At 38.2% G+C, this 20,177-nt stretch overlaps 1 protein-coding gene and 1 pseudogene across 1 annotated transcript in view; one reads left to right on the top strand and one right to left on the bottom strand.

Annotated features, from left to right (window-relative positions):
- GRIP1 (glutamate receptor interacting protein 1) overlaps positions 1–20,177 on the top strand; it is a 718,500-nt gene that overhangs the window by 279,204 nt on the left and 419,119 nt on the right. The window lies entirely within an intron of this gene.
- LOC136393168 (large ribosomal subunit protein eL33 pseudogene) lies at positions 11,033–11,349 on the bottom strand (annotated as a pseudogene).

Below are 20,177 nucleotides of genomic sequence, written 5' to 3'. Positions count from 1 at the left end.
ATACTTTGTCCCACTGATAAGAAATGTAGTTCACTCATGATAGTAAAAAGCACATACATATGTGTTAGTGTTTGGGTGTGTTTGGGTCTGGGAAGGGAGTGAAACTTGTGCTATCTACCTGAAATTCTTTCAGAAACAACTTCCTTCAAGTCCTACACCAGGAGGGCTGTAACTTAGTGCCACAGTCCTCAGGTCTGGGGAAGCATTGGTACAGAGAAATAGTTCCCTAGAATTATATGATAGGTATTGTTTACTAAGTAAATAGTTGATTTTCAGTGTTGCTTCTATTAAATGTCTCTTTTTTTTAAGTACAAAATCTTAACTTGTTTGCTGCAGAGATAGATACATGTGGTTGTTAGGTGCTAAAATATGTACTAAATACAATACTGATGAAGGAGAAAGATGAATCTTAATGGAGATGTAATTTTCTTATAAACCAATACTTTAGCAAGAGAAGCTTTAAATGATCATTGATCATTTTTATCATGAAAATGTTAATGTGCAAAGCACTTTACTAAACATTATTGGGTAATTAACCAAATAGGAATCCATGCTCAAGGAATTTCAATCTCCCCAAACAAATACAAAGTCAGCAACTTGAGAACCATTACCAACATGTACCAAATAGCACATAACTGTAAAAAACCAATTCTTTGCAACCCTCTCTTAATTTCCTAGGAAATTTTGATATTGAAGATGTTTCTATGTCTGAAGATATATAATCAGGTTGTTGTGGAAGTTTAGAGATGCCAAACACATAAGCTACCATATTGTGTGCAGTCCCCTGATCTTACAGGTGAGCAAATAAGTCTGGAGAGGGAGAATCATTTGCTCGGGGTCATGCTGTGAGTTAGTAAGCTCTGCTGGAACCAGTAACCAGGTCTGTTTTTGGTAGAAGAACTCTTTCTGCCTCACTGGCTTCAACTTTATAAATAGAATACTGTACTGACCTTAAGAACCTTTCACAGGTATGCTGAGAAACCGTATGGTTTTGTTAGCCAGGAAGAATTAGCGGTGAAAATAAGGGAACAGAATGACAAAGCCACCTTCTACCAGACATTCTGCTTCTAGCTATGTTGCAGTATGGCTTCTGGGATTTGTTAAATCACTTATAGTCAATCTAATTAATTTCTTCCTAGCCCACCGACATGTTTCAACTGCCTGATGCTTTCTGAATACCAAGTATTTGAAAAGAAAAGGAGGAACATTTATTTGGATGCTGTGCACACATACATAAAAGATAGACTTGGTGCCATTGCTCAGCCCCTATTCTATCTCTGGTCCAATGTAAGAAATGCTTATCATTTGGGTTGTCTTCCTGGGGTGAATGTGGTTGGCCAAGGATGTGGCGCTTACTACCCTTCTTAGATCACCAACTGATTGCGACAGAGCCTCTCCTTTCTGCTGCTTGGTGAGATGTACACATAAGTCCAGATCTCCTATGTAGTCCCACTCCTTTCCAACAGAAGACACCTGCGTCCACAAGGCTGCAGACATGTGTCACCTAATGATGTTTCAGTCAATGACAGACAGAGAATACGATAATCGTCTCATAAGACGAACTGGAAAATTCCTGTCACCTAGCCATTGTAATGTCACAGCAAAACATAATCCTGAAATGTCTGTGGTCATGCTGGAATGAACAAACCCATGGCACTGCCAGTCGTGTGCAAGTAGAGCACATACAGGACATAACCCTTGATAATGACAATAAGCAACTATGTTACTGGTTTATGTATTTTCTGTACTATACTTTTTATTATTTTAGAGTGTACTCTTTCTCCTTATAAATAAAGAAAAGTTTGCTATAAAACACTGCTTGTGTTCCACCAGCAGCAGCCTCATACATCTTGTGTTTTCAGCATCTCTTGGTGGCATTGTTTCCTCTTGTACAGGACTTGCTCTTACCTCTTGCTTTGTTCTTTATGACCACTCAGCCTACAAAGTTCTCTCCCTAATGTTGCCAGTAAGAGGCCACATCAAGTGATTGCCCTGGAAATGAAATTGAAGTAAGGACTACAAAGGTGGAAAACAGCGATGGTTATGGCTCACCAGTTAGGCATGTACTCCACCAGAGCTACAGTCTTGAAGAACAAGATGATGGAAGCTGTTAAAAGATCTGCTTTATTGAAGGAACAAGACTAACAAACATTTCAGAAGGGCCTATATTAGACATAGAAAAATTTCTAATGACCTGGTTGAAGACCAGACACAGAAGCGTGTCCTTCTCAGCACCAGGATGACCATGGCTGAAGCCAAATGTTTGCAACTTTGGAAGAAGAGACCTGACCCGACTGTGACGTTAAATTTACTACTAGATCTGGGTTGTTTAAAAGAGTCAAGAAGTCTTTATTCACTACACAATGTGAACGTGAGTGGTGGATCTGTGAGTGCTGATGTCAAGGTAGAAGAATTTTTGGAAACTAGATCAGCTGATTGTGGAGGAAAATTATTTGTCAAAGCAAATGTTCAATACAGATAAAACTTTGCTATTCTGAAAGTGGATGCCTACAAGGACTTTCATCCATAAGGAGGCTAATTAATGCCAGGCTTCAAGGCTGTTATAGGCAGGAAAACTATCTTCTTGGGAACTTCACAGGCTATAGATTGAAACCCTTTGTGACCTGGCACAGTGAGAACCCAGGACCACCAGGCATATCAGTAAGCACTCACTGCCAGTGTGCATCAGGAGCAATAAGAAGTCACGGTGACCCAGCTTCTCTTCCAAGATGCCCTCCTGGATTGCTGTGCCAGTGACATGGAGCAGTACTCTTAGAGAATAGCATACCTTTCAAGGTTCTGCTTATTGCTGATGATGCTCCCAGACATCCTTCTTTTATTGTTGATCTTTATTCCAATATCAAAGTGGTGTTTCCCTCTCCAAACACCACCTCTCTGGTTCAACCAGCGGATCAAGTTGTTGTAGCAGGTAGTTTCTAGGCCTATACCCGAGGAGGACCTTTGCCCAGGCTATGGCTGCAGCTGGGGCAGTAACAATTCTGAAAGGATGACAATATTTATGATTGCATCCAGAGACTGGCTTGGGCTTGGAGCTATGTGACCAAGGAGTGTATGACTGGCATGTGTAAGAGACCACATAGAGAATGTGCCAAGGATGAAGAGGTTGCAAAAACCAGCAAGGCTGAGGTTGAGATGGCAGCCAACTTTAACTTGGGGGTGGAGGAGCTCCCTGAGGTGGTTCCTGAGAAACTGACTAAGGAAGAGTTGTCGGAACTGGAACAAGAAGGCCTAGTGAAGAAGGGGCATTAAAAAAGGAAGCTGCAGGAAAAGAAAAAGGGAAACACCCCAAAAGCATTCACAGTGAAGGGTTTAACAGAAGCCTTTGCAGACGTCATCAAGCTCTTTAAAAGGTCTGAAAGCCTGGACCAAAACAGGAAGGTTTTCATTAATAGAGAGTACTGTTCATTATCTGCTTACAAGCATATCTGTGATGAAAAAAAGAAATGAACCAAGCAAAACACTATGGCACATATCTAAAACGTGTGTCACCTCCACAAAATGAGCCTCAGGCAGGTCCTTCAGGAGGTGTTCCAGAAGAAGGCCCTGTTATCATAGGAGGTGAGAGCTCCATGTGTGTTATTGCCCTGAAGACCTCCCTGTGGGACAAGACAGTGATATTGATTATCCTGACCCTGTGCAGGCCTAGGCTGCGTGGTTGTGTCTTAGCTTTTAACAAAAATGTTTTTAAAGTGAAAAAAAATTAATAGAAAAAATCGTTTAAAATAAGCTAACAGTTATTTCCAAAGGGCCAAAAATTTTTTAAAAATTAAAAAGTTTATCATTTAAAAGAGTTACAGTCAGCTAAGGTTAATTTGTTACTGAAGAAAGAAAAATATTAATACATTTATTGTAGTTTAGTCTAAGTCTATAGTGTTTATAAAGTCGACAGTAGTGCATAGCAATGTCCTAGGCCAGTGGTTGTCAAAGTGCGTGCCAGGGTGCACTGGTGTGCCCTATAAGATTTCCAGGTGTGCCCTATGGTATTCCAGAGAAATACGTGCCTGTTGGGAACCAAAAAACCAACAGGGTTTTTGGAGTTTAGATTTGGGGGGGACAGAAGTGTGGGGAATTGACTGTAAGCTGACAGTCTGCCCAACCCCCCACCTCACTTGCCTGATTAGGTTGCAAAAGGCTGTTAAGCTGTGGTGCTGGATTGTTTACACTACCCCCCATGTTCCCCGGAAAGACTGGAGGCAAGTTTCTTCTATCCTTTGTTTGGTGTAAAGTTAAGATGATATATATGGTGGGGGTTTTGGATTGATGATTAAACATAAGGAATTGTCTCTTGAAGCCTTTTGGATTTCTATAAAAGAAGAATATGTGGCAATATCTAAAAAAACCTTTGAACATTTTACGACAATTTTCAACACTCTATTTATGTGAATTAGGATTTTCTACCCTCAACACAATTAAGAGTAAAAAGAGAGGAATTCTTCAATGTATTGACAAGGAAACAAGAGTTTGCCTTTCAAATATATGCCCAAACATTGAAGAAATTGCTAGGACACATCAGGCTCATGTTTCTCATAAACACAAGAATGAAAAACTTAACATGTTTGTGCCAGGACCTGTCGAATTTACTAAATCTTATTAAGAATGTATCTATATCTATATATATATATATATATAAAGATAATTTTAGGCGTTTTTTTTTTATTTTTTAACTCCTTTTTTTTACGAATTCTAAAAAGCATAACAAAAAATGTAACATAAAAATGTTTTTTAATGTCAGAATAAATTTAATTTTGTCATATTTATTTTGTTTAATTATCATAAAAGCACACTTGTACTTTATATATTTTTTCTTTAATATTTGACTTAATTATTATAACATATTTCTCAGAAATTTGTATATAGCGTGCCTACAATTATTTGTAGGATATTAAATGCGCCCCGACTTCAAGAAGTTTGAGAACCCCTGTTCTAGGCCTTTGCATTCACTCACCACTCACCCAGTTATCCACCCAGAGCAGCTCCCAGTCCTGCAAGCTCCATTCGTGTTACAGGTATGCCATTATTAAATCTTTTATACCATATTTTTGCTGTAACTTTTCTATATTTAGATACACAAATACCGTTGCATTACACTTGCTTACAGTATTCAGTACAGGAGTGTGCTGCACAGGCTTATAGCAGAGGAGTAATAGCTGTGTGTAGCAGGCTGTACCATTCAGGTTTGTGTAAGTAGAGTATATGATGTTCATACAATGACAAAAATCACCAAATGGCACCTTTCTTAGAACTAGGCCTTTTGTTCTGACTATACTTGAGAAGAGGTGTGTTGCTGACTATCTCAAAGGTTTAATTTTTAGCAAAACCTGAAGAATGAGTATGTATAAAAGAGATGTCTAATTACTATTGGTTTAATTTCTCTAGGGAGACTATTTAGCACCACTAAAAATTAAAACATAACTTTGGCTAAATTGTATTGGCAAGGATAATGTTTTTATTTCTTTAAACTGACATCTGTTTCCTCTTATTTTTTTAAGTTAAGTAAGAAAATGAACAGAATCTAAAGTATTCTTTATTTCTTATGTCAGAAAAGAAAATGTCAAGGAAGAAACACAATTATTCATGTCTCAGAACTTCTGAATTGAGTACTCATGGCATCCATAAAGAAAAAAGTTATCACTGATCTTTACTCATCGGTAACTTTGTCATTTGGTTGAGATGTAAAAACTTTAGCAACATTTTTATAGAACTCTTTATCTTATAAATTTTAAAAACATTGAGTCAATTAAAAGTTCTCACTAAACTCTACTTTTCTCTACCAAGTTTATCATTTTACTCTAGATATAGGATTAGGTTGAATTAGGTGAATATTAAAAATTATCAGTTTAGTTTGACATTTTTAACATAAAAATCTCAGAAACTACTTTGCACTGACATTATAAAGAATAGATTCAATATAGCAATGTCTATTATTTAAAAACCTCCTCTATTAGATGTTTTTGTAATCTCCAACCTAACTCCTGGTGTATAATATTGTTACTCAATAAATATTAACTATTGAGTGATTGGTTTAATTCACATGTTTTTTACTATATTTTCCCTGTGAGACAGTAACCTAAGAATAATATAGTATGATTACTTACACAAAGCAAGATTTGAAAGGTTGGTTCCCTAATGTTTTTAAATATTGATGTTTCTTATTATAAGTCAACATAAGTACTTTGGTCTAGTTGATTCTTCTATTTTACAAAAATTTTCGTCAGCTGAGTTTATTAACTGAAAGTATTACATTTGTAGTCTTAGCTTTAAAATCACCAAAGAACAAGGATTTGACTGATATACATGTAACAGTTTGGAGGTTACCTACAAAATCAAAACAAACAAACAAACAAACAAAAACTAATGGAGGCAGATCTGGTAATTGAAGTGGGTAGCCAAGCAAAGGTCTCCTTCCCTAGTTCATCTAGAAATAGTTACAGAGAAAAATTTTAAATAAAAATGTTGTTCTTTCTATATCAAATACATGTAAAAGACATTTAAAGCTTTAAATTGCACTAAGATTTTTGAGAACTTGGAGAAAATAAAAGAAAACCAAGGCACATACCTCTGTTTACTCAGAAATGATTCTGTATAGCAGGGTTCTCAGAGCAGAGTCCATGGACCCTGGGTGCCCATATTATTTGTTGTTAACCTATGGTGCCTAAGACCTTTGGAGATTTAGCAACAAGACAGTGGTAACAAAGTATACTAGCAGTCATTATATTCTTCACCACCACATATTTGCAATTGAAAGCAAAAAGCAGGTTTCACTTAAGAATGTTTTAGGTTAGCCTGAATGGTAGTGGTGCATGGATAGAGCATGATCAGGAATACTGAGATTGCTGGTTCGAAATGCCCAGATCTCAGGCTCTGAGAGTGTGGGCTTGTCAGTGTGGGGTCGCCGGCTTGAGTCTAGGAATCGTCCACGTGATACTAAAGCTCACCAGCTTGAGCCCAAAGGTCACTGGCATGAGAAACCCAAGGTCTCTGCCTGGAGCAAGTGGTCACTGGCTTGGCTCTAGTCAAGGCATGTCCAAGAAGCTCAAAATACAACCACAAGTTGATGCTTCTTACCTGCTTTCATCCCCCCCTTCTGTCTCTCATTCTCTTTCTCTCAAAAAAGTGTTTTAAATTAGATAATAAACATAGTTTTAATAATCTATATTATGAAATGGGAAATACTCTTAACGCACTTCTATTGCATACCCAAGTATTGTGGCCGTCTGAGGAAAAAGCAGTTGTTCAACTGAATTGGCAACTAAACTAGCTACTTCTCCCATGGAATAACTTTTTTTTTAAAAGAAAAGACAGACAAACTTTGGTTATTCAGACTCGGGCATTTGGCAGACATTTTCTTGAAAATGAGTGAACTAACCCTATTACTTCAAATATAACAGCATATTTGTTGCCAAAAATAAAATTTAAGCTTTAAAGTAAAAATTTGGAGTTTGGGACACTTGTATCCACCATTTTGAGCTTGACAGCTTTCCAGTACTTACTCACTTTTCCGATAAGATCAGTGGGGATAATGAATGTGTCACTTTGATGTGGTATAAGGAAACATCAATGTTTGGAAGACCTGCATAACTCATTGAATCAATTATCTTCCAAATGACAATGCATGAGGGTACAAAACTATATGTAAAATCTATTCAAAATATAAGGTAGGCCAAGAGATTTTAATGCAACAGAGTGCAAAACGTTTGACATGTTTCAGATTCCGCGTTGCAAATAAGAACGTAAGAAATCCAACTACCGGTTACTTATGCGTAATATTGAAAAGAATATCCTCAATGACCCTAAAAGGCCTTTACAACACTTCTTCCTTTTCCAACTACATATCTGTGTATCTTTATGTGCTTTGGTCAAACAACACATTGCAACAGGTTGAATGCAGGATCTGACATGAAAATGCAGGCTTTTCTTACTAAGCTACACATTCAATTTGTAAAAATATGAAACAATGCTAATCTCACTAAATTTTTTTGGTTTTGAAAATGTAGTGATTGTTCACAAAATATGTGATTTATATTAACATGTAATGGTTTTTAATATTAAGGTAATGTTTTTATATTAACATGTAATGCTATTACATTAACATGCTATTTTAAAATAAATTAGCGATAAATATATTTTCAAATTCTGTTTTATTATTAATTTGGTTAAATATCAGTAGATATAACTCATATAAGCAAAAACCCTGTATGTTCTCAATAATTTTGAAGAAAGTAGAGTTCTGGACACCGGAGTTTAAGAACCACTGCTGTAGAGTAATCTATAGGGAAAAAAATATGGTGGTGAAATAAATTTGTTCCCTTTCAGACAGTTACGATGTCTAGTGGCATAGAGGTGTCATAGAAACGCCAAGAAGTCTTATAGTTGAGAAAAGTTGTTAATTTGATGTTTCTCAATCTTTGGAGATAAAATCCTATTTTTACCTCAAGGAAAGAAGAATTTGTGAGGAGTAATATTTTACAAATATTGCTTTACTTTCACCTCACTTCAGAGATCTAGTACCTTTCATTGATTAAAATGTTATTATATTGCAGAAGTGTATTTCTTTTTAAGGCCGAATAATAATCTGCTGTATGTGTATACAACATTTACTTTCCCATTCATCTGTCAATGGACATTTCAGTTTCCATATCTTGGCTGTTGTGATGAGTGCTGCAATGAACATGGCAGTACTAATATTTCTGTGAGATCCTGCTTTCACCGCTCTGCAGTAAGACACAGAATTGCTGGATGATATGACGGATTTATTTTTCTAGTTTTTGAGAAATCTGCATATTGGTTTCCAGCAGGGCAGCGCCAGTTTGTTCCCACCAAATTCATTACGTAAGATGAATAAGTTATACGGGTTTGCCATACAATATTGTTCCTATAGTTGACTGTTGTTCTTAGTTAATAATATTGTATTGTACATTTGAAAATCTACCAAGAGATTAGATTGCACGCTAAGTGTTTTTTTTTATTTTACCAGAGTAAAATAAAAATTGAATGCTAATATAAATATCACAGCTCTCAAATATATTATGTAAAAGCTGATAACCCCCATCATGATGCAATTAATTTAACATTATCTAATGGGCACAAGTGGCTGAGTCTCTAGTTTTTGTTTTATTCCAAATGTTTTCAAGATTCTATAAGAAGTTCATAGTCTTTACCATTAGAATTCTTTTTTCTTGTCATTCGGGAAATCTGCATTGGGATCGGAGAAAAATAGGCTGTTGATGTTATGATTATAATAATAATAATCTGAAAATTCTAACACCTCTAATGTAAAGTTCTGAGGCTATGTTTTAAAATAGTAGTTCTGCATTTTGTTGTTTACTGAAAATGCACCAACATGGTTTGTTGTAAGAGCAGGGGATCTGAGTCATACAAGGTTGGTTTCAAATACTAAATCTGCAATTTATTGTCTTTAAGGGATAAGTTTATAAATGTCAGCATATAAAATGAGAGTATTACACCTACCTAACTAGGTTGTTGTACAAAGAAAATGAGATTTCTACACAACCCATCGTACAGTCAGTACATAGGAGTTGCGTGCCCACTGGAGGCCAAGCTCTCTGCTAGACTCCAGGGGGAGACAGAGGGATGGAACACTGCCTCTTTGCTAAACAAACCTTGGGATCAGCACCTTGGAAGACAAATAGGTCTCAATTACAACAGAGAATAATAATGCTATACTAAAATAAGTGAGGGGACATAAATTGGTTATCCTCCAATACTTAACTGTTATTTATTAATAGAAATCCCCACATTCTAGCTAGGCACCCACCTGGCCATCTGGCTAGAGAAAACACATTCCCTTCCTTCCTTGATTGCAGAGGGGTATGACCATACAACACAACAGTGGCACTGAGAAGAAGTAATATATGCAGCTGACTAGTTCTTAAAAGGAAACTTGGCCATGGCAGTGGTGAGTCACATACACTCAGAAGCATAGGACAACATTTCAAGGTATGGCACTTGGAGAGAAAGAACTCAAATCTCTGGATAATTTTATATGGCAGCACCACCACCTACTCCCTCCCTGCCCCTGGCCACCATCTACCAGCTCAGACCTTAATATGAGAAAGAAATAAAGCCATCTGTCTTGTGTAAGCACCCTTACTTATTTGCTAAAGCACCTGAACCAGTATTCTAGCTAGCAGTGAAAGCTCCAGTGTGCTGTCACTCCCAAGCCTAGACTCCTGGGGGTGATGGGGAGGGTGAGCATAAGGCAAGCCTTCCTGGAGGAAGGAATCCCTGACCTGGGTTTGAAGGGTCACTGTGAACCTGAAAAACTCCTCCCCATGTGATTCTGACGCTTCTCTCCTATGAGCCTTACCCTGTGAGGATCACTGATGTGATGCCACATAATGAGATTTGACTTTTCTTTCTTTAGTAAGATTCCAGTGGAAGATTGAATTGAGTAGTAATTGTGTCATTCTTTATAAACAAATTTGTATGGAGCACTTATTATGTACATATATATCAAGGATATAAATATCCAATGTAGGTTCTTCTTACTGATAATTTTTTTTACTCTTTTTATACAATGTCATTCCCCTCCCCCAAGAATATAAGCTTCATTAAGATATGGTTATTGTCTGTTTTTGTTTTGAATACTATCATTAATCCTATGTACATCTGGTCACAGAGTTAGCATTCAATAAGTTTTTGAAAGAATCAATGAATACAGGAAAACAGAGATGTTTAGACATTCAGCCTACAACAATGAAAAGGACAGTTTTGCCCTAGAACTCACAGTTATGTAAGAAAATGATAACAAGGCGGTATTTTAAAGAGCAGCTATGAAAGGGTTAATGAACATATCCTGTGAGTTAAACTTTAACAGTCATTACTGCATAAAAATAATTGAATTTTATTAATTTTAATATTACATTATAAAAAGAGTCCTTAGATATCCTTGTCCACAGGTGGATTTTGAATAGGAGTACATCACTAAAATAAGGACATCACTTCTTATTTTTCAAGAGAACAAATCCATTTTATTTATTTTTCAATAAGTTTAAACCCCTGAGGGTTACAGCATGACACAGGTTCTATGTCCAGTGGCCTTAGCAGGAATATTGCTTCAGAATTTGACCCGAGCCATGCCACTGTTGACCTTTCCCCAGATGATTCTGGTTTTGTTTGGTTTGCCACCAGGAGTCACTGTATTGTTATTTGCTTTGTACACATAAGCACATTCTTATCAAGGTAGAATTAAGTTTCATCTCAAGCATAAACACCTTCAATTTTAAGAAGATCTGTGTGCTTTCTCTGGCTCTGGAGAACCTGCTTATAGCCGGCAACAATGACCTTGGACCCCAACCTTCCAGACATATTTATTGTTACAGAAGTCCTGTTCCCAGAAGGCCTGCACAGGCTCTAAGATGGCAGAAAGAATGATATCACCTCTTGAGAGTGTGAAATCACTAGGGCACAGCTTATGGGAAAAAATTTGCTCATTGATGCAGTATTGATATGAAAAAAAATTCAACATGGAATGTGCATTGCCTACTAGCGTTAGATGCAAAACTAAAATTGTCATCTTGGATTCTACAGGATTAAGCTTCCTTACTAGTGAATAGTATGCATGGGAACTTAAAAAACTTTTCTTTAGTTCTTATCTGTCAGTTTTAACATTTGATTAGTCAAAAAAATTTCCCTGATATAAAATTGACATTAATAATTTGCCTTTTTTGGCCTTGACTGGTTGGCTCAGCAGTAGAGTGTCAGCCCAGTATGTGGATGTCCCAGGTTTGATTCCCAGTCAGGGCACACAGAAGAAGTGACCATCTGCTTCTCTATCTCTCCCCCTTCTATCTCTCTCTTCCTCTCCCACAGCCATGACTCAGTTGGAGCAAGTTGGTCCCGGGTGGTGAGGATAGATAGCTCCATGGCCTCTCCTCAGGTGCTAAAATAGCTTGGTTGCCAAGCAATAAACATTGCCTCATTGGGGGCTTGCTGAGTGGATCCCGGTCAGGACGCATGTGGGAGTCTGTCTCTCTACCTCCCTGCTTCTCACCTATGAAAAATAATAAATATATACATACATACATACATACATATATACATACATAATTTGCCTTTTTACAAATTATCATTTGTAATTGAAAGTTGATATTGTGTAACAATTTCTAAACTGAATAATAAAAGTCAAACAGAAGGCTTTCATATGCTAATCAGAATTTGGCATCAGGAATATGAAGTATATCCCTGACCAGGTAGCACAGTTGGTTAGAGGGTCATCCCTATAAACCAAGGTGGCAGGTTTGTTCCCCTGTCAGGGCACATAAAAGAATTGACCAATCGATGCACAAATAAATGGGACAACAAATCTATGTTTCTCTCTTTCTCTCTCAAATCAATAAATAAAAAATATTTTAAAGAATATAATGTTTGCTATGAGTTTTTTTCTGTGTGTTTTAATGCTATATCTTTATTACATTTACTGAGTAACTGATATGTGCAGATTGACAAATGAATTGGCAGTTTTACAAAATCAAATGTGTTTAAGCAAAGAAAGCTTCCTATTTACATATTTACATATAATCTAAAAATGCAAGTAAATACTGATAGTCACCTGGCTCTCCAGTGCACTCGTCCTCATTGAGTTTCACAAAGCCTTGTGTAAGCTGATGATTTCCTCAATGAAAGTGTGTTCCTGCGTTCACTGAGATTGAAGCAAGCTGTTTAAAGAAATTTGCCATTAAGAAATAAAAGTGGAAGTGTGTTTCGAAGGAAGTTTGAATGCAGCAAGAAATACTCATTATTTTTAAAAGACTTTCCCCCTGAACAATTCCTAATTGGGTCTCTAATTTGCTTCTGTTTAATCACTAATTATTTGTGTTGTTTATTAAATAAAGCATAGAGCCACCTGGTCTATGTAATGCATACAGCCCAAGTTTGCTAGTCTGCAAATTGATGAATAAACTAAGCCAATTCATCCATCTGTGAAATATTTCAAGGTCGACCATTGGTTACAAGATTTTGAGTTAAAAAGACAGTGGAGGACAGTGCTTATAGTTTGATAATGTTTGCTTACAAAGCGTGAAATGGAATTTAACTGTGGCATGTCTGCATTTGTAAATTTATTGTGGTTGTTTAGACTTCTTGCAAAACGAAATGTCAGGCAGTCACTCTGAGATTCCAAATGTGTTAGGCTTCAAAGGGCTTGAATAACTGAGATTATGCTTTCAGTTTTTAAATATTTTTTTCTGCCACATAAAATTAATCAATATAGTCAACCAATAATTAAGTGTGGCATGAGTGTAGAAAAATTAAAGATCAAAACTTAAGAGTATTTACAAATTTGAAATGCTACAAGTGCCACTTGAATATTATAGGGATCTGAAAATTGTGCAGAGTACTGAAATGATCTTTTCCCTGAGTATGTAATATGTCATAATAGAAAAATTTTGACTAGAAAGTGTCTTGTAGCAACAAGATATTGTTTTTATGCACTTAGATACCTACAATTGATGGGGAAAATAGTGCTGATTATGACGTCCTCTTAGGTCATTTTGGACTTCACAGGATCTATTTAAGTTCCATACTGATGGTTCTGAACAATGTATTACCTAATGGTTTCTATTGCCTAAGAATTCATTCACACTTCCTCCCTCCCAGTATCTTTATCTCTGTCTCGTTCACTTGTCCTTCCAGGCTAATAGAAAACAAGAAAAATCTATTTTTTTTTTCCGAAGCTGGAAACGGGGAGAGACAGACAGACTCCCGCATGCGCCCAACCGGGATCCACCCAGCACACCCACCAGGGGGCGACGCTCTGCCCACCAGGGGGCGATGCTCTGCCCCTCCGGGGCGTCGCTCTGCCGCGACCAGAGCCACTCTAGTGCCTGGGGCAGAGGCCAAGGAGCCATCCCCAGCGCTCGGGCCATCTTTGCTCCAATGGATCCTTGGCTGCGGGAGGGGGAGAGAGAGACAGAGAGGAAGGAGGGGGTGGGGGTGGAGAAGCAAATGGGCGCTTCTCCTGTGTGCCCTGGCCGGGAATCGAACCCAGGTCCCCCGCACGCCAGGCCGACGCTCTACCGCTGAGCCAACCAGCCAGGGCCTCTATTTTTAAATGGTACACATTTATTTATTTATGTCTCCTTGCTTGGTTGATTTATTGTACCAAAGCATTACGTTTCCAAAAGCTTAGATTTTTGTTTTTAATCAACTCATTTGGCTATAGGAACATTTTTTCTTGGTATTTAAAGTAGTTTCCTGTAGATGCACTTCAAGGTGTGATAACCGATCTAATTGAAATTTCTCTTCTTTTTCTTCCTCTAAGTGCTTTGTCATATGATTCTCTTACCTCCTTGACCGTTTTCTCTTGGAACCACTTCTATACTCCAGTTCCAGCTGTCGTCTGTAGGCGCACTTGTCTGGTTTGCTGTCGAAGTACTTAAGATTTGTTGAATTGTTCATCCAATTTGGATTAACCTCTGTTTGTGCCTATCTTTTTAACTTTTATTTTTGAACCTTTGGTAGGAGCATTGATTTGATTGTGCATTTATTTGCTCAATTGTACCCTACATACATACCGTACAATCAATATTTATTATGCAATGAGCGTGTACCGGGAGCGAGGGAAGAATTCTAAGTCGTCTTTCTACTTGATATTAAATTAGTTACAAGTTCAGTGAAGAGTTTAAAACCATGAGCTTAAAAGGGCTTTTGGAATGTCTGTAGTTTTTAAAGATTCATTTATTGACTCTATTAAATGCATGTAACACCTGCGACATTTAACACTAGCTACTTAATTCAGGTCAGCTGTGGCCAGCCTAGAGAACTGGCCCCTTTTCATATCCTTGCTGGGTGATTTTATTGTTTAACACACTTTTCAGGAAGGAAACTTTGAAAGTCCTTGTATAATTGAAATAGTATGTTTCCATAAACCCAGACAGCATATACTTATCTCACACCAAATCTGATTCATTCATTCAAGAAGTGTTATTGTTTGTGTGTATTGCCAGACATTGTTCACAACCCAAAAATAGAACAGTGCACATGGAGTTCACGTCCTAGAAGAGAAGAAACACGTAACATGCCAGGAAGCACATATTCAAAGTGATTTCCGACAGTGAGAAGTGACAGGGTGATGTGATGGGAGGTGTGAGGGCTATTTATAATGGGAGTAGCTGGGCGTCCTCACCAAATGAGACAGAATGTGAGCTGAGATCTAAATAACACAAAAAGACCCATCCATGCAAACATTGGAGGTCAGCACATTTGGCACAGAGTGAATAGAGATGACAAGACTTTGGCTTGGCATTTTGCCAGGAACAGGAAGCAGGTCACGCTGTGAGGAGTAATATGAGAAGAAGCTGAAGAGGTAGGTAGGGGCCAGCTCAACTTGGGCTTTAAAGGCCCTGATAAGAATTGCAGAGTTTTGGCCCTGGTCAGTTGGCTCAGTGGTAGAGTGTCAGCCTGGCATGTGTAAGTCACAGGTTCAATTCCCAGCCAGGGCACACAGGAGAAGCCCCCATCCACTTCTCCACCCTTCCCCCTCTCCTTTCTCTCTATCTCTCTCTTCTCCTCCTGTAGCCGAGGCTCCATTGGAACAAAGTTGGCCAGGACACTGAGGATGGCTCCATGGCCTCTGCCTCAGGTACTAGAATGGCTCTGGTTGCAATGGAGCAACGCCCCAGATGGGCAGAGCATCGCCCCCTAGTGGGCATGCCAGGTGGATCATGGTTGGGCGCATGTGGGAGTCTGTCTCTCTGTCATCCCACTTTTCACTTCAGAAAAATACAAAAAAAAAAAAGAATTGCAGAGTTTTATTTTATGTGTATTAGGAGAACATAGAACTCATTGTAAAGTTTTAAGCAGGGAAGTGGCATTATCTGGTGTATCTTTACTATTATCATTTCTGTTGTGTGGAAAATAGAGTAGTAAAAGGGTACCCAGTTAGGAAGAATGCTGGCTGGGTTTGAGGGTGGGAGTAGGGCATAGAAAAATTGGTAGATTTGGGATTTACTTTGAAGTTACAGCTGATACATTAGATGTGGATCACGTAAAGGAGAGGAATCAAGAATGACTCTGGTGGAAGGATAACACTGTTTAATACGATGGGAACTGTGATGGGAGATCCAGGTTTGAGGGCTATGCCTCGAGTTTCTGGCCTTGTTTTCTTGGAGATGCCTGTATTGCATGTAAGTAGGAAGTAGGACATCATTATAGGAATCTGGAGCTCAGTGGAGGTACAGTCTGTGGGCGAGAATATAAACAGAAGAGCATCTCCTTCCATTTAATGTCATAGTATGCATTATAAATTGAACTAACATGCTTTTCTATGTTTATGTAGCTTTACATCTTCCTCCAGCAATATTATACTTAAAAGGCATAAACTATTTAGAACACAGTACACCCATTTAGTAAATCAGTGCAGGGAAAAATAATCTAAGCAATTACTGGATATTAGGTATATTTGCAAAACAAATTTGGTTATTTTAAAAGGCTTAACAATAAGCTCTATACTTCATGTCATTCTTGAAAAAAATAATCCAATAGTTTACATTCTCTCTCTCTCTCTCTCTCTCTTGCTATATTGAATCTTTGTGGGAAAACAGAATAATAGAGGTTAAAGTTGACAAACTGAAGATAACTCGCCAAATTTCAGCCTGTCTTGATAACATGTTACATTTTGTTCCAACCCTTAGACTAAATTTCCTGGAACAAAACAGTGAGGATCAATGAAATTTAAATTGGTAAACCAGAATTTCTTTTTTGGAATGGTCTTTGGGCTACGTGGACTAGGGGATTATTCTCCTATAATCCAGAATGCTGGATACATCCAATTCTCAGCACATTTACCAGGGGTTAAAAATAAATAACATAGATGCCTGACTAGTGGTGGTGCAGTGGATAGAGGTCAATCTGGGACGCTGAGATCCCAGGTTTGAAATCCCGAGGTCGCCAGGTTGAGCGCAGGTCACAGGCTTGAATGTGGGATCATTGACATATCCCATGGTCACTGGCTTGAGCCCAAAGGTTACTGGCTTAAAGCCCAACATCGCCAGGTTGAGCCCAAGGTTGTTGGCTTGAGCAAGAGTTACTGGCTTGGCTGGAAATCCCCAACCCACGTCAAGGCACATATGAAAAGCAATCAATGAACAACTAAAGTGATGCAACTATGAGTTGATGCTTCTCATCTTTCTCCCTTCTTGTCTCTGTCTCTCTAAATAAATAAATAAATAACATTAAAAAGGCACAGTTGGGTTTTTTAATGTCCAAAGAAAGTAAGGTATGTGTGTATGTGTTTAAGAGTTATGGCCAAGCCTAATTTAGATTTTTTTATTAAGCATCCATTACTGATTCTCAAACTGAAGATAATATTCCATATCCTGCTCTTAATTTCTGAAGGGCCCAGTGAGGATTCTCATACGTGCATTCTGTGTTAATATGTGCATTCTTGGAACAATGATCAGTATCAGTCATGTACAGGGACTATTTCCTAGACATTTCCTAGGCAGTCACTGTTCTATTTCTGAGGCTCCCCCAATGTGTTCTTGGGCCTACTCAACACCTAAGGGTGGGTACTCAACTGGTTGTCATTAGAACTGAAAGAAACCTCAGAAATAATGTAACGCTTCATTCTTTTATCTATTCATTTTATCTTTTACACATGTCTTGAATATCTACTCTGTGCCAGTACTGTGCCAGACACCAAGAATTTACAAAGCAATAAGATATGGTTCTTGGTCTACATATCTCTCAGTCTAGCTGTAAAAACAGATTAAAAAAATAGAAACTTATAATACAACTTGAACTATCCTAGACAAATATGCAATGGTATTTTAGTCATCTCATACTAATACAGCTGTATTTGGACCCATCCCCAAAATCCAGTGGTTTACAGCCACACTTTTATTTTCCTGCTAACTGACTGGCCTGCAGGGAGTTTGCAACTGGGCCAACTGAAGCTGGGTTCAACTCGGGAGGACTGCTCCAGGCTGGAGGACATGTGGCCTTGGCTGCAGGCTGTCTGGTGTAGGTCTGCCTCAGGTATCTCATTCAAGTTCATCTCCATTTAAAGGAGTAGTGCCTTACTTGGCTTACTTGGTGTATTCTCTTAGACCAGTGGTTCTCAAACTTTTTGAAGTCGAGGCACATTTAAATCCTACAAATAATTGTAGGCAGACTATATACAAATTTCTGAGAAATGTTATAATAATTAAGTCAAATATTAAAAAATATATATAAAGTCCAAGTATGCTTTTATGGTAATTAAACAAAATAAATATGACAAAATTAAATTTATTCTGACATTAAGAAACATTTTTAGCCTGACCAGGAGGTGGCGCAGTGGATAGAGCATTGGACTGGGATGCAGAAGGAACCAGGTTCCAGACCCTGAGTTCGCCAGTTTGAGTGTGGGCTCATCTGGTTTGAGCAAAGCTCACCAGCTTGGACCCAAGCTCACTGTCTTGAGCAAGGGGTTACTCAGTTTGCTGAAGGCCCCTGGTCAAGGCACATATGAGAAAGCAATCAATGAACAACTAAGGTGTCGCAACAAAAAACTAATGATTGATGCTTCTCATCTCTTCTCTCTCCGTTCCTGTCTATCTGTCCCTATCTATCCTTCTCTCTGACTCTCTCTCTGTCTCTGTTAAAAAAATTTTTTTTCTTTATGTTACATTTTTTGAGTTATGCTTTTTAGAATTTGTAATAAAGAGGGGTTAAAAATTAAAAAAACAACAAAAAAGTTATCTTTTTATATATATATATATAGATACATTCTTAGTAAGATTTAGTAAATTCGGCAGGTCCCGGTGCAAATGTGTTCATTCTTGTGTTTATGAGAAACATGAGCCTGATGTGTCCTAGTGATTTCTTCAATGTTTGGGCATATATTTGAAAGGCAAACTCTCATTTCCTCATCAATACATTGAAGAATTCCTCTCTTTTTACTCTTAATTGTGTTGAGTGCAGAAAACCCTCACCATACATATCATCTTAACTTTACACCAAAGGATAGAAGAAACTTGCCTCCAGTCTTTCCGGGGAACATGGAGGGTAGTGTAAACAATCCAGCACCACAGCTTAACAGCCTTTTGCAACCTGATCAGGCAAGTGAGGTGGGGGGTTGGGCAGACTGTCAGCTCACAGCCAATTCCCCACACCTCTGTCCCCCCAAAATCTAAACTCCAAAAATGCTGTTGGTGTTTGGTTCCCAACAGGCACATATTCCTCTGGAATACCATAGGACACACCTGGAAATCTTCTAGGGCACACCAGTGTGCCCTGACGCACACTTTGAGAACCACTGTCTTAGACCCTCATGGGAGTGCAAGACAGCAAGCCTAAACTTGTGTCTTCCATGCCTCCTCTCACGTCCTTTTCTTCTCCATGACCTATTAGCTTGTGTAACAGGGCACAGCTAATATTTCCACTATATGAAAGCTCTCCCACTGTCAGTGAGCAATCTTGAGGCAAATCTTGTCTCTTTAGTCATCACTCAATCAATTATTTATTCATCCATTTATTCACTCTTCATTCCATCTTTCCACTTACCGGACATTGAGCATATAGTAACATGCTCTTTCAACTAAGGATGTGAAGGTTAAAAGGAACCACACTATATTTAGGCAGTGGTCTCAAACTTTTTTGCACTGAGGGAATTTGAAAAACAAATACATTTTTCTCACAGATTTTTAGCTTCACATCTAACGTTTTTCATCACCAATGGTGGAAATGCAGACTGGTAAGCCACTATGGAAAACAGTATGGAGGTTCCTCAAAAACTTAAAAATTCAACTGCCTTATGACTCAGCGATTCCTCTTCTGGGAATATATCTGAAGAAACCCCAAACACTACTTGAAAGGACATATCACCTCTATGTTTATTGCAGCATTATATATAATAGCCAATATATGAAAGCAACCCAAACGACCATCAGTAGATGCATGAATTAAAAAAATATGGCCCTGGCCAGTGGTGCAGTGGATAGAGCATCAGCCTGGAGTGCCGAGGTCACTGGTTTGATCCCAAAGTCACCAGCTTGATTCTGGGGTCGCTGGCTTGACCCCAAGGTCACCAGTTCGAGCCCTGGTCAGGGCACATGTAAGAAGCAATCAGTGGGTGCATAACAAAGTGGAGCAATGAATTGATGCTGTCTCTCTTTCTCTTTCTTGCTCCCCCTTCCTCTCAAAAAAAAAAAAAA

Source organism: Saccopteryx leptura, chromosome 2 (genome assembly GCF_036850995.1).
Source record: "Saccopteryx leptura isolate mSacLep1 chromosome 2, mSacLep1_pri_phased_curated, whole genome shotgun sequence".
NCBI classification, from domain to species: Eukaryota; Metazoa; Chordata; class Mammalia; order Chiroptera; family Emballonuridae; genus Saccopteryx; species Saccopteryx leptura.
Note: the sequence above shows the minus strand (reverse complement) of the source record. Positions and strands in the feature narration are given on the sequence as shown.